Below are 13,936 nucleotides of genomic sequence, written 5' to 3'. Positions count from 1 at the left end.
CACCACCATCAGCTCTTTAGCCCCAGGGTCCAGTTTGTTAAAGTCAGACAGCTTTTTAAATAAAATTTGGAAGCAGGCAATCTGTGCTTCATGACATTCCCACTATTCAGAAAGAAATGATTAATTACTCAGCAGCAATTTTTTACAAAAGAGATATCCACAAACACTCTGTCTTATCTCCAGGAAAATACTGCATATCTATGTACTGTACAGTAAATGAAAGAAACTTCATGTTGTGGCAACAACATCTGACAGGAACAATTTGTTTTTATCCAGGAATTGTTAGACAGTCAGGTAATACAGTAAATCAGGGTGCTTTGTTTCAGGTACCAGAAAGACATTCGGTGACAAAATATTCAGGTTGCATGGCTGGGTCATAGCATGGAGCAAGGGATGTGGCCCAAGATGGAAAAGCTGAAGAGAATATTTGTACATAAGATGTGTTGCCTGTGTTCAGATATGCTCTTTTATTTTGCTTTTCACATCTTCCTAAGTCTTCATTTTAGGAGCCACCACTATTTTGGAAAAAGTGCCTGCTGCCTTTTTTTTTTTTTTTAATATACTTCCTGTTTTACAGAAAACATGTTTTGGTGCAGATCCAAGGGAACACACACTATTTCTCAATAATGAATCACAATATAATACAATTTTTCTACAATCTTATTCTTTTTATTTATTATCAGTATTGCAGTAGTGCCTAAGAACCCCGATCCAGAACTGGGGTCCCATTGTGTTAGCACTGTACAAACACACATTGAAAAGATGATCCTGACCTCAAGGAACTTGCAGTCTAAATTATGCTAAGACAGGACCAGTGGACAAGGCAAACAAATGTGGGGGAAGAAGAGGATTAGGCAAAAGTTATTGTATGTTAAGCAGAGATCTCGGCTCACCACTTATCTAGCCAACCTTAAATACACCTTGGGATCTAAGATGATGTGCTCATAAATTTATAATGCCTGATTCACCAGTGTGTAACTCCATCTTTACGCCAGTGTGAATCTAAGGCTAAATTTGAGTAATGTAGTGGTGAATCAGGCTTGTAGACTGTACTGTAATGTATATGTTCAGTGGGGACAGAGTTAGGTTTCACAATCAACCTTAACTTTTTCACTTTCTAACAAATGAATGCTTACTTGTGCAAGCTTAATGTTTCAGTAAAATAGATTCTTCTTTGAGTAGTGGCGCTGTGGGTGCTCCACTTCAGGTGAGCATGCGCCCTGCGACTTTGTGGTAGCAGTGCCAGTTTGACCTGCATGCGCCCTACCTATTCTTGTGCCCTATATTGAGGCTATATAAGGTTGCATGGGCAAACTGCCCTCAGTTCCTTCTCAACCACCTTCAGCCAGAGTTGGAGTTTAGTGTGTGCCTATTTGTGCTTTGCATTAGTAGTTAGTTCTTTAGTAGTAGTATATTTAGTTAGTAACCTTATAGTTATTGGAATGGTTGTTCGTGCTTTTCTTTTCTTAAAAATGTGTGTGTATAATTATGTTTTAATTTTTCCCCTATTAAGGGGTCCAAACAAATTTTTCTTCTGTCTGGGATGCCTCTTGTTTCAAGAAGCTGTCCCCCTTGGTGATGGCCGATGGGCATTCCCAGTACATACATTGTTTCGGAGACTCTCATATCCCCAGCAAGTGCAAGATCTGCACTTCTTCTAAGGGAAGATCCTGTAAAAACAAGGAAATAAAATATAGTCACTTAGTGATGGAGCAAGCCTTAAGATCAGCTGTAGACCAAGGTGCAGAGAGCTCCCTGTTGTACAGAGTCCCTCCCATTCTGTTAATGCCCCATTGATGTAAAGATCATGATCCCTGAAAGCTTCCAAAGTGATGGCGGCGTTGAGAACCTGGTTTCCAATACTCTCCATGAGTGAGGTATCAATAACTGTGTTGGCAGTACCAAGAGCTTCCCAGTCAGACTAAGGAGAGGATCAGAGGAGCAGGACAGAGAGTTATTCCTCGAAGATTCCATCACCAGAGACCTCAGACCCCAAGAGAGGTGCAAGTGAGGCTCCGAGCACTTCGGGTACCATAAAGCACTCTAAGACGTCAACTAAGTCCCATTCCTCATGGCTCGGTACCAAAGACTTCTGTTGCCAAGAGAACAGCTTTAGTGGAATCCATGATACCCTGAGTACAGCGCTTTGGACAACAGCATTGGGAACATCATCAGTGCCCTTACCAAGTTCTGTTGTGCTCTTGGTACCTCAGGAGTTCCACTACACAAAAGACCTCTTGGTACCGAATGAATCTGAGTCACCCCTCCTTATAACCTCCAGACACCTCTCAGTGCCAAGATCTGCCTGGTCACTGACTGCTCATGTTTTTGAAAGACCTACCTCCTCCCCAACTTATACTATCCATGAAGAAGGATTGTCACCTCCTGTACAATATGTGGAGGAGCATTCTGACTCAGATTTGGAACTTTCCATTGAAGGCTTTCCAATATACTCCAGGAGATGTTCCCCAATGCACTTGCAAGAAAGGCAGGATACCAGACGCCTGCCTATTAACACTTGGGACAACCAACAAAGGATACCTCCCCACATGCCTTATAGTCCTCCTCATTGGCTTTGCTGGGATCCATGTGCAGTATACCACCACACCAATTTTGAGGGGGCCCAATTCAGTCCCCATCCCTCCCCTTCACTCTCAGTCAGCAGAGAAGACCTTTGAGGAGCAAGAGCAGACACGGAGGTTACCTTTGCTTACAAGTATATCTTCATCATCATCTGATGAGGCAGTAATGCCACCACTGCCGTCATTAAATGATGACTTTTGGCAATTCCAGAACCTGATGAAGTTGGTTACTGACACCCCGCAAATTCCCTGGAAAAAGTCCAGGATTCCTATCTCAAGCTCCTGGACAGATTGCCAATTAATGAAGGCCTTCTTGAGCCAGCCAAGACCATCTGGCAAACTCCAGCAGTGCCCCCACCAGCCCTTGCAAGCAGGACAATAAAAAATACTACATCCTGGACAGGGATTCTGAATTTTTATTTTCTCATCTGGAATCAAATTCTCTGGTTGTGGATGCAGTGAATGAAAGGAGCAGGCAACATGCCCAAAAAGCTACCCCGTATAAGGACCAGAAATGTCTGCATCTTTTGGGATGTAAAAGCTACTCTTTGGCAATGTTACAGTTCAGGAGAGTCAATCACCAGGCATTAATTTCAAAATATGACTACCTGGACTATGAGAAGTTTAATGCTTTCATTGAGCATTTGTCACAGGAACACTGAGAACAGTTTAACAACACAATAAAGGAAGGTCAGCTCTTGGCAAAGACATCTCCACAGGATTCACTTGGTGCAGCGAATACTGGAGCTAGGTCTATTTCCACCACAGTAGTAATGAAAGGAGCTTCCTGGCTTCAGTTGTCTGATTTCTCTAGGAAGTACAATCAACTATGAAAGATTTACATGTAGAGGACCCCAAGCTCTTTGTAGACAACACAGACAACTCGCTTCAGACACTAAAGGATTCCAGGGCAACACTTAGGTCTTTAGGGATATACACACCTACAAGTAAGAGAAAATTTAGCAGGTCCAAGTTGGTTCCAAGATCCCATCTTGCTCAATTTTCAGCCTTACATAGGCCACCAGAACCACCAGCTAAGAGGTTAAGATTTTCTAAAAAGAAGCCTGCAGGTACCTTGACTGCATCATCCAAGCCATCAACATCATCCAAACACCAGTTTTGATGGTTTGGTCAAGAGTCCAAACCACACAATAACCAGAGTTTCTCAGCTGCATGGCACAGCCCCTCCTTGCTCAATTTGGCATCATCTCTCTCTAGTCTATCAAACATGGAAGGCTGTAACATCAGACAGATGGGTACTAGAGCCCATTACATCAGGTTATAATATCTGATTTACCTCCATCCCACTGTTCCACCCTCCCTTTCCCATCCCTCTTCAAGCACCCATACCTCTCACAATCATTTACTGACACAGGAGAGCTCATCATTCCTAAGACTAGGGACCATAGTATCAGTTCTATTTCAACCAGGGGAAAAGGATTCTACTCAAGATATTTTCTGGAGGCCAATACTAGATCTCAGACAATTGAATAAGCATCTTAAGACATTTGAAATTCAGGATGGTGTCTCTACCAGGTATAATTCCCTCCCTGGAATCCGGGGACTGGTTTGAGATCCTTGACCTCAAAGATGACTACTTCCATGTAGCTATTCATCCCTCTCAAAAAGATTTCTTCATTTCACACTGATCACAACTATTACTAGTACCGGGTCCTCCCTTCATCCTGTCTTCCACCCCAAGGGAGTTCTCAAAAACCATGGCTGTTGTAGCTGCGTACCTCCGTCATCTAGGAATAACCGTCTTTCTCTACCTCAATAACTGGCTCCTCAAAGGTTGGTCTTATCAGAAGGTGAGGTTAGCAGTTCAAACAACAACTTCACTATTTCAAAATCTAGGCCTAGTGATAAATCTTGAAATCAATCTTGATTCCTACACAGCGAATACTGTTTATAGGAGTGTTTCTGGATTCAATAAAGGGCAGAGTTTACCTCCCTCCGGACAGGTTCCTTGTTCTAAAGAACCTTATCCAAAGAATGCAGCTCAGGCCAGCCAAGGACATGTTTGCAACTGCTGGGACACATGGCAGCTTGCATTTTTGTGACACAAAATGCTAGGTTGCATCTTTGATGTCTCCAGGAGTGGCTCACGACAGTTATGTACCCAACAAACACAATCTGAACAAACAGGTGTCTTTTTGTACCCAGCTGAGTCCTTTAGGCACTCACCTGGTAGAAGAATCCTTCCAATGTTTGTGCAGGAGTCCCATTCAACCACAATCTCCCTGTGGTCATGTTAACATCAGACACTTCCCTCTTTGGATGGGGAGCACATTTGAATCCTCGTACAGTCCAAGGCAAATGCTCACAACAGGACAACACATGCATATTAATCTGTTGGAGTTAAGAGCGGTCAGAAATGCTTGTCTTCTCTTTCTTCCCCTACTCAAAAACAAGTCCATTAAGATCATGACAGACAACATAACTTGCATGTATTATATCAATCATCAGGGTGGAGCATGTTCCCCCTTGTTCTGCACTGAAGCGATAAAGTGTTGGAATTTATTCATAGCCAGCCCAATAGTCATCTCAGCTTCTTACCTGATGGGTTTACAAAACCATGGGCAGACAACCTCAGCAGACATTTCTCCCTAAATTATGAATGGGAGTTGGCCTCTTGAATCCTCAGCAAAATATTCCTAGCTTGGGAATTTCCAGAGGTTAACCTTTCAGTTATGGCAGCCAACACAAAGGGCAGGAAATTCTGTTCTAAACGGAACAATCTCTAGAAGTTGCTTTCTTCATTGCATGCATATCCTCTAGCTCCACTGCTTTAAAAGTCCTCACTAAGATCAAGCAGGACCAAGCCAAGTTCATTTTGATTGATTGCATCAGCTTTGCCAAGACAGGTTTGGTTTCCTTACCTCATCAAACACAACTCTTGCCTTCCATGGTGGCTCCTGAGCAATCCTCAACTGTTATCTCAGGATGCAAGTCAAACACTTCACACCACTCTGAATGTTCTGCAATTACAATCATGGTTTCTCAATGGTTCTCGGGATTAAGAGGCAGCCTGTGTTCATTGGGAGTACAAAATGTACTTTTAACTAGCAGAAAGGAATCTACAAGATGCACTTATTTTCAGAAATGGAGAAGATATTATTTCTGATGTAACTGGCACCATCTTACACCTGCCCCATCATCTTTTTCCACAGTCCTGGATTACTTCTTGGAGTTGGAAATGTCAGCGCTTTGAGTTCCGTCGAGGTTCATTTAGTGGCAATAACAGCTTTCCACATGCCAATATAAGGTTTCTTGATGTTCACTCATCCAATCACAACAAGATTCCTGAAAAACCTCATGAATCTTTGTCTGCAGATTAGAGCCCCTATCCCACTTCGGGATCTCAACTTTGTTCTTAACCAGCTCACTGAGCAGCCCTTTCAACCAAACAGGCCTTTCAGCCTCACATTCTTGTGCTCACTGCTACATCTGTCTGTGAAGATGGCCTTTTCGATGGCCATCACTTCTGCTCAAAGAGTTGGGGAAATGGGGACGCTAATGAAAGGCTCTCCATTTATTGTGTTCTCCAAGGAGAAGGTATCATTACGACCCCATCCAAAATTTTTACCTAAGGTTTCTTCTGAGTTTTGCATTAACCAAACTATTCACCTTCCAGCTTTCTTTCCTAAGCTACATCAGTCTACACAGGAATCTACTTTGCATATGCTAGATGTTAAGAGCCCATCAGCCTTTTACTTGGACAGAACTAGGCCATTTGGGAAGACTCCTAGACTCTTTGTTTCTATTGCAGATGAGTCTAGTGGAGCCTTTATCTTCACTCAGAGACTTTCTAAATGGATCTCTGGATGCATTATTGCCTGTTTATGGTTCCCCTGAAGTTCTATCTCCCCAACAAATGACTGGACATTCTACTAAATCACAACCTGCATCTGTAGCCATACTCAAGGACATTCTAGTTGCTGAAATCTGCAATGTGCAACATGATTATTGGTGCATATGTTTTCCACCCTTGGTTCATGCTGCAAGATCAGATGCTACAGTAGCCGATGTAGTTTTTCTCTTCCAAAACTCCGACCTCCTTAAGGGGTTATTGCTTGGGAGTCACCTGAAATGCAGCACCCACAGGGACATTAGAAGAAGAAGGAGAGATTACTTATCTTGTGCAATAACTGGAGTTCTTTGAGACGTGTGTCCCTATGGGTGCTTCATTACTCGCCTTCCTCCCCTTTGCTTCGGTGTTTCCTCTGTGGGACTTTGCGGTAGAGAGGGAACTGAGGGCGGTTCGCTCACACAGCCCTATATAGCCTCCATATGGGGCACAAGGATAAATAGGGCACATCCATGGGCCAAATGGGCACCTGTATGAAAAATCTCCTATCAAAGGCACATGATGCATGCGCATCTGAAGTGGAGTGCCCACGGGGACATACATCTCCACCTCTCCTTTTTGTATTTGTACATGATTTTTAAAGGGATTAAATGAGTCTTAATGATAATGCTAGCTATTAACACAACTATCTTCTTCCCAAGTCCTGTAGTAAAATCAACATGTTCTTTTTCTCTTATACTTAGGCATTAATGTGTGATCTTACATCTTTAATAATTTATTATCAAATTGCTCTCTCTAGTGCTGCTGTATCCCCTTATGGCATGACACTCGCTGGATTTGGCATTCAAATTAGTATCTTCTTTGCCTGGATTCTCAGACCAGCAATTGTATCTTCAATTGAGGTCTTCTTAATTCTTCATCCACTGAAAGGTCAATCCTGGCTCATGTTTTTGGGAGCCAGTGTTTTGCCTTCTCCTCTAATCGTGAAAAGGAACATACAGCTTTCCAGTTGCAACTAGTTCAAGAAGTTGCACAGCCGGATGGAATTTACAGGCAACAGCAGGGAGGGACCAATTCATTGGATATCAAACTACAAAATGCTAGAGCTAAATTGTCTGTCTGCTGCAGGGATTGTGAAATCTTTTAAGTACTTCAAACAGAAGTACAATTAACATAAGGGCAAAGCTGGCAAGCTGTTGGCTGCAGCTGTCAGATCCTGAAAATTAGGGAATCAAATTTTGACACTTAGAAGGGTAGATGGTTCAATTACAAGTGATCCTAGGTAAACCTGTGATATTTTTAGCTCTTTTCACAGCACATCATACTTTTCAGAGTTCAACATAGGACCCCAGGAGCCTAGACTTTCCCAGGGTATCAGAATTAAATAGAATCAAAGCTGGGTTCACCCATAGTAGATGAAGTCGAAAAGAACATGTTGTTGAGAATGTAGCCTACGACATCCCATGGATTTTTAAACATGTAGTTGAGTTAAGCAACTTGCTTGCTTGGTGAATTATTTTTACATACAAATCTCTCTCTCTCAAGCAGAAATATTTTGTTTGCAAATATCAGGAAAAGAAAAGAGGCCTTTGACTATAGATCATTCTGCCCCCAAAGTGTCCTAGTCAGTGAGAGTCCATCAAAAAACAAACTTCTGTTAGCAATACTAGTTAGATAACTTTAAAAGTGTGGTCATCAAGGAGCTGGCAGTTTAGGCGTCAATGGGTTTGAGCAGAGACTTGGGATATATTTTCCCCACCATTATGCAACCATCTCTTTCTCTTAACTACCAAGTGAAATATTGGAGAAAGGTTTTAATCCTTTCTGCCAAAGGTTCTATAAATAAATTAAACAGGGGGAATGAATGTTATGGTCAATCCCGCTGTGAGTACAAAGATGGCAAGTCTATAGAATTGCTACTGAAGCCAAAAGCTCTTGCTGTAAGACAATAACCATCACTGAAACAAAATGTATGTTGTGAGTCCGACTTAAAATATGGCTTCACACAACTGAATGCTCTGTCAACACCGACAGGCATGAATAACACATTAATCTTATTGATCTCCATGTTTTCAGTGATAACTGGAAACACTCTTTCATTAAATATATTTGGATTGGTACAAATTATTACTAATGGCTGCTGTAATATCCCTTCCTGCCCAGCAGCAAGCATCTTAGAAGAAACCAGATAGTCAACATTAATGAAGAACTTCTGTGATTGGTCTGTCTGATGAGCAGACTATAGGATAATTTTCCTTTTAATATACCAAAATAATTGGCTTCTCTCTAAAAGTTTGTCCTTAGTATATGAGTCATTAGTCATATGTAAAAATATCTATACTGGCTCAAACACAGAGATCTGAGATTATTGAAAACCTGTCATGCCCAGGAACTTTCCCTGACAGAATTTTAATTGCTTGCAAGGCCTTTATCATGTTAATTGGACTGGCTAGAAAATTAACCATCTGCTTCTTGATTCTCAGTACACCGATTTGACTAAGATTTTTTACAGCTGGCGTACTGAGACAATGATAGTGTCCCAATGTTAACAAAACTGCTTGTTCAGAATCTGCATTCAATTCTTAATTTCAGAAAGAAAAGATCCCTTTTGGGGATTTAGACTGACCTAATATTATCCAGGTGTTCTTAATTATTAATAATTTAGTTGGTTTTCGATACCTTGACACAACTGCTGCTAAAATCTTTTCTTCACATTTAATACCTTGTTTTCTACATTGACTTTCTGCAAAAAGGAGTATTTTTAATATTATGCATCCCAAATGATATCCCCACATGCTACCACATTCAGTGGTTGCCACAAAAGTAAGGGATTAATTTGTGGATTTGTTTCACCCCACCCCCTTACCCCCAAAAAACCCAGCCTCTCCTTTCATCTTTTGAATGTTTGCTGCTGTTAATCCTGTAGTAAGGAGTTTGTGAAATCTCCATTCTTTTGTTCTTTTTCCTGTTTATATGATAGAGGATACCCAAATAAACTAGTGCCTGGCTACATCTGAAAGATTTTTCTCTACTAAATCTTTAAAAATTAATAACTATTAAGTCAATGGCAGTATTAATGATAAAGTAGAAAATAAAATTCTTAACCCTGATAGTGGAGCAAGTTCTGCGCAGATTTACACCATTTCCTACTTCACTGGAACTGCCCAGGGTGAATCAGTACAGAATATGTCCCATCATGTTTATAAACTCATAATCCCAAGCACTCAAAAATAATGGGATTGGTTTAAAAATAATGAGATTTTAAAAATAAATATTTTGGATTGTCTTTTGTTGTTGTTTTTTCCTGCTGGTTTTTGGGCCTTTAGGGTTCTCAAGCTTTTCTCTGCAGCTATGAGGGCTAGAAACTTACAACATGACTCCACAAGCAGGATCTTAAAGAAAAACACCAAATATTGTGAGTTGTTTAAACTTATGATTGACACTTTTGGTTATTGAAAGAAATCTAGAAGAAAACCTGAACTAACATAAATCAGAATTATGCTGCTTGCAAAGGGCTCAATCTTGCAGAGCACTTCAGCATATTCTTAGCTTTAAGTATGTTAGTACTGCCATTGAGGTCAATGGAACTACTTGTGCTTAAAGTTAAGAATGTACTTGTGTTTGCAAGATTGGGGCCAGAATGCTGAGCACTTTGCAGGATCAAGCCCTAAACTGTGTATAGTACATATAATGGACATAGTTTATAGAGGATTAGAGTATATTGTATGCCAGTGTTCTTTCATTTGGGAAAGGATTACAAACAGAGAGGAAGCGAAGAAATAGGAGGGAAAGAAGATAACCATTTATGTTCCTAAGAATATAGTTCTTTTAAAAACAAAGACTTAGAAACGTTGCCTGTTTGTTTATGATACACTGCCCTTTCCAGGATTGCTTTGATTGTGTCAAATATCCCAAATACACTGAGAACTGTAAAAGGTGCTAGGTCAAAAGCCAGGTGACATAACCATATGAAGGGAATATGTTACTTAAGTGTTACTTTTAAGGAAAGGAAAGATGGTCTTGTGGTTAAAGCGTAGGACTGAGAGTTAGGAAATCTAGGTTTTGGCTCCAGTTCAGGAAAGCACGTAAGCGTGTGCTTAACATGCTTACATGCTTTGCTGAATGAGGGGGTAAATTTACAGCTGTCCCACAGATTTCCTGTGTGCTCTTGTGAAAGTCAATTTAATAGCTCTGACTCAGTTTTCCCATCTGTAAAATGATAATACTTATCCATCTCACAAGGGTGTTGTGAGACTTAATACATTAATATTTCTAGATACTAAGATGGAAGTCAGTAGAGCAGAGGTAAGTGATAGTGTTGGTGGTGGATCTTTAAATAAAAAGTGAGGGTTATATAGCTAATCTGTCCTGGGATTCTAGGTGCCCACGTGCCTCAGATCTATGACTTCTGGTCAAAGTCTGACTTTTATTCAATCCATTTTATAGCATAACTACCAGGCTTTCATCTTACATCCACCCATATAAATAATCAAGTGGAAAAGCATAATTTTTCTTTGCTTACATTCAGAGATTCTGTATCTCAGGGGGCCTCTGACTTGGCTAGCAAGCAGCAGTCAGAAGGCTGGTTTGTTTACTTTAAATGTTACCTCAGCACCAGTAAATGGTTCTTGTCCAGTCATTTGATCTTTGAAGTTTAAATAACTATTAATGTTAAGTTGCTTGAAAACGGAAAGCTCACTAGTGGACAAATGTCTTTGAAATGATGCTTTACTTTGAGAATCAACAGATCCATTGGAATGCTCTAAATGAATTCTGCTGAGCTTCTGTGCAGGGAACAGATGACCTGATCTATGAGTAGATAATTGCTGGAAAATGGACTCCTTTCTATTCCTGGCTGAATGATCTTGGCAAGCCACTTTACCTCTGTGTGTCTCAGTTTCCCCATCTGTAAAATGGGGATAATTATACTGACTTCCTTTGTAAAGTGCTTTGAGATCTACCAATGAAATGTGCTATATAAGAGCGAGGTGGATAATTTGAAAGCAATTTGGCTAAACATAGCTACTTAAAGGCTTCTTACCAGAGTAAAATGTAATATTTTATTAAAAGCTTTAATAGCCTGATTTTTCCCCCCACAGCTCAAGATGAGTTGCAGGGCACTGCAGATGCTAAGCATGTCTGCAAATAATCATAGAATCATGGAACCGGAAGTGACCTCGAGGGGTCATCTAGTCCAGTCCCCTGCACTCGTGGCAGGACTAATTATCTTGACCATTCCTGACAGGTGTTTGTCTAACCTGCTCTTAAAAATCTCCAATGATGGAGATTCCACCACCTCCTGAGGGAATTTATTTCAGTGCTTAACCACCCTGACAGGAAGTTTTTCCTAATGTCCAACCTACACCTCCCTTGCTGAAATTTAAATCCATTGCTTCTTGTCCTATCCTCTGAAGTTAAGAAAAAAAAAATTTCTTCCTCCTCCTTGTAACAACCTTTTACATAGTTGAAATGCCCTAGTATGCTTTCACACATTTGAAAGGATTGGTAATTTGCAATTAGACTAGTCCCTGATTTGAGGGATCTCTTGGTTTGATTTGTGGCTGCTGGGCTAGGGGGCACCTAGGCTGCCACAGATCTGGTAATTCTGCCATGAGCTCATTTCCAGTTAGATTTAAATGGAGTTTCACCTGCTGACCTAGCACTGAATTTGGCCCTGGATTTAGGAGGGTTTTTAAATCTGTGTTACATTTGGAGAAGACTAAGTCTGTAGAAATTCTGCCAGGCTATTTGATTGATTATCTACAGAACATTGTCATCTTGCTACTACTGCTTATATCTTGTTTTATAGTTTCATGTAACTAGAATAATGTAAAATCCAAAATATGCATTTATAAACCAGGAGATTGCACTATATTAGAGCCAGATTTGAATGTCCTAAAATGGATGGGGTTGCAACCCTGTCCCCATGTCCCTATCTGAAGGTTTTGTCAATTTTTTTGGTTTTGGATGGGTTGCTTATTATATGGCCCAGACTCAGTCCGCTAATAATTGAACATCTGTGAAATCAGTTCTTTAATCAACAGGGTCCTTTGGTTTCCATTATTAAGTAGATTATGCTTGGCAAAATACTGAATATGCAAATACTGTGTCTCCCACTCAGGCTATTTTCAAGACCTTAAAAGTAGTTATGGAAGTAAGGAGAATAATAGCTTGCTTTCAACCCTGGGGTAAACTGATAGAAAATCATTCAGATCTGACAGCTGTCTATAGTCACATGTGAAAAAAGTTTATTCTCTTACATAATTCTTTATTATATTCTGCTGTCCAAATGAAGTATCACTGGAACTGCTCCATCAAGCGAGAAGACAGCAATCCATGTTTTTCTTGTATTGGTTTGTGTTAGTTGGTATTATGTCTGATTATTTTGTAACAAAGTATCTTCTGTAATAGCTTGAAAACCACAGAAAATTCAGTGTTTGCACAAGTGATAAAACTTTTTTTTCTAGTCTGTATAAACTGAAAGGATGTGTTTGAATTGACTGTTATAAAACGTTTCTTTTGCTAATTAACAGGATAGTTAAACTTGCAACAATAATATTACAATTGTACTGAGGTCTTTATTGTAACAAAACTGCTGCTTTACTGTTAGTGCTAGTACTTTTGTGACCTTGTCTATCCTTGTCCTACGTAATATGCACAATGTAAAATGGTCTCCTAAAGCCACACATAGCCCAATCTGCATAGAGCACATTGAGTAATTTGTGGGTTTGTTCTTTCACGAAAAACGTTTATAGCTTTTGGCTTTAAAAATAGTTCTGGAGCATAGCAAGATAGAAAAAGCTTTGGCCTAGATATTGCACAGGATGGCAGATGAAGAGGGTGGATTTCATTTTGGGCATTTTGCCCGGGACACTTTTTATAGAACATAGTTACTCTAAGGGTTCTTAGGCTGTAGTCACATCAGTTTTATGCATTATTCTTCAACAGGGAAATTCACTCACAAGCTAGGTACTTTCATGCATCTTAATTTTTAAAGTTTAAAATTGTATCTGTGATAATAGGGCTGCTGATATTTTCTTGTGATTCTTTGTTAGTAGAATGCACTAACTCTACAATAATGACTTTATCCCAGCTGAACATTTTGAAACCTGTTTTACACTAAATTATCATAGCGTATTTTATTTGTTTTGAATTCCTTGCTCTCCATCTGTGGATCTAAAAGCACTTTACAAATGTCACAGATTTTTGCCTCATAACATTCCTGTGAAGTGTATCAATAAGAGCTAACCTCATTTTATAAATGGGAAAACTAAGAGATAAGAGAAAGTTTAGGTCCTACATTAAAAAAAAAAAAAGTTAGTAATTCAAAGAGCCCCAGTTCTTCTGTGTTTAACTTAAGAGACACCTAGGGCCTGATTTTTCAGGGAATATCAAGTTGAACACATAAGAATTGAGAAACAGATTAAGTAAATGTGATGATCTGTAAGGCTCTGGATTATTATGCTTTACTTTTTAATAAGCAAAAATTGAACTCCTGTTCACTAATTCTAGCTGTGCATCTTTTATGCTAGTTCTATGAATG

At 39.9% G+C, this 13,936-nt stretch overlaps 1 protein-coding gene and 1 long non-coding RNA gene across 15 annotated transcripts in view; one reads left to right on the top strand and one right to left on the bottom strand.

Moving 5' to 3' along the window:
• IFT81 (intraflagellar transport 81) overlaps nt 1-13,936 on the top strand; it is a 68,963-nt gene that overhangs the window by 32,109 nt on the left and 22,918 nt on the right. The gene's annotated exons all lie outside the window — the stretch shown is intronic.
• LOC119843881 lies at nt 454-5,479 on the bottom strand. Its single transcript, XR_005289079.2, has 3 exons — nt 5,142-5,479; nt 4,770-4,934; nt 454-1,670 (listed from the first exon to the last, which is right to left on the bottom strand). It is a non-coding gene; the product is annotated as an uncharacterized LOC119843881 (long non-coding RNA).

The sequence above is a fragment of the Dermochelys coriacea genome, chromosome 15 (genome assembly GCF_009764565.3).
Source record: "Dermochelys coriacea isolate rDerCor1 chromosome 15, rDerCor1.pri.v4, whole genome shotgun sequence".
NCBI classification, from domain to species: Eukaryota; Metazoa; Chordata; order Testudines; family Dermochelyidae; genus Dermochelys; species Dermochelys coriacea.
Note: the sequence above shows the minus strand (reverse complement) of the source record. Positions and strands in the feature narration are given on the sequence as shown.